Here is a 1754-nt window from a genome sequence, read left to right as displayed (position 1 = left end):
TGGGGTCACCATGATTCAGTCCACTCCGTGGCGACCCGTTTAGTTTTGGTTGATACTGTTAACTTTACAGTATACACTATTAGAGAGACCCAGGTCTTTAACTTCATTGAAAAGGAAGTTCAAGCCAAGTAGTAAGAGAAGTTTAATGGTTATTATTTGGTGCAAGATCTGTTAGAGAGGTGAAAGAAGACTAGAAGTGCTTCTTGCAGTTGCTCAAAGAATTCCTCCTGAGCAGTAGCCACAAGTAGCAGATACTGTGGAGTCCTAGAAAGAGTCAGTGTTTAACTAACATAATCCAGTCTTACCCATGACCCGATGATGTGGAAACAAACAAGCGCAACACCCTAAGGCTCCAGAAGTGATTTAACGTGGAATTGCAGATTGAGTTCATATCAACCTGTCAAGGGGCTTGTCAGATGCTTGAAGATTAAGTACCATGGGGTTTGGAGTCTGACGTACCTGGATTCAAGTCAGAGGGGACATTGAAGAAAAGTGGAAATGATAAAACTCTAAATTTGACTGAAAGCACCTCTTATCCAAGTCAAAACACCGCTTTTCCAGTTGCTATCGAGTCGATTCCAACTCATGGCAGGTCTGTGTGTGTCAGAGTAGATCTGTGCGCTATAGATTTTCAATGCTTGATTTTTCGGAAGTAGATTGCCAGGCCTTTCTTCCAAGGCACTTCTGGGTGGACTGGACCCTCTAACCTTTTGGTTAGCAGATGAACACATTAACCATTTGTGCCACCCAGGGACTCCATTTACAGGTACTGGGATTAGGATTTCAACACATATTTTTGGGAGACACGATCCATAACAGGGTTATATCCGTAAGTATGGAATTTCAGCGTCAGCTGAGGGGTGCACAAGGTGTGTGGACCAGGCTACAGGACAGGATTCAGCATAACATTAAAATATTTCAAGTCTCCCTTCTAAATCATTGGTTATAAGTAACCTTTCCTTCTTGTAAATAAACTACCAACCCCACAACTCCACTCCCCCCACCAGCTTTAGAAGTGCCCCCTTTTTGCAAACACATCTCAGCTCCCAAATTCTACCTTCTACACTAATGTCTCCATTATCCTAAATCTTACCAGATTCCAAAATCATCAGCTTCTGGCTCTCTAAATGTTGGGCTCTAGGAAGCTTTCTCAAGCCCAACGTTTTTTTTTCTCCTTCCCTAAACTCTCTTCTCTACTCTTCTCTACTATTTCCCCTAATTTTCTGTTTGTAAAAACCCATGGTTAAAATTGTGCTTGTAAGTTTCTTGCCATCTTTTTTCCATGGCAGGTCCTAGTATGCCAAAACACCTGTTGGTATCAGTATAAAGGAATCCAAGACCCTAGAGCTAAAGGCCCGTTTGGGAAAGGTTGGAGAAAGAGCAGTGGACAGAATGGACTTTACAGAAGCTAAGGAAAAGGAGATAATACGCAAATAAGGCAGATGAGCAAGGGAATGAAAGAGCAGAGTAAGCCTCTAATCAGAGGGCGATAATAGCTCATGGTAAGTTTCACGTTTTGAGTGCTTTTTAAATTTCAGCTATCTTAACTTCAGCAAGAGAAGGTGGAGCTTGCTTTACTGTAGTTGATTGGAAATGGAACAAGTGTGCTGATAAGGCATCTTATTAGGCTATATGTATGTGTGTGTGTGTGTGTGTGTGTGTGTGTGTGTGTGTGTATAGTGCCTATCAGTTAGCCAGATGGCTGTCTAACCTAAAGGCAGGGTAGACATTATTTGTAAGATTTTTAGCTATTA

This window comes from Trichechus manatus, unplaced genomic scaffold (assembly GCF_000243295.1).
Source record: "Trichechus manatus latirostris isolate Lorelei unplaced genomic scaffold, TriManLat1.0 scaffold00103, whole genome shotgun sequence".
Lineage (NCBI taxonomy): Eukaryota > Metazoa > Chordata > Mammalia > Sirenia > Trichechidae > Trichechus > Trichechus manatus.
This window is presented reverse-complemented; position numbering follows the sequence as displayed.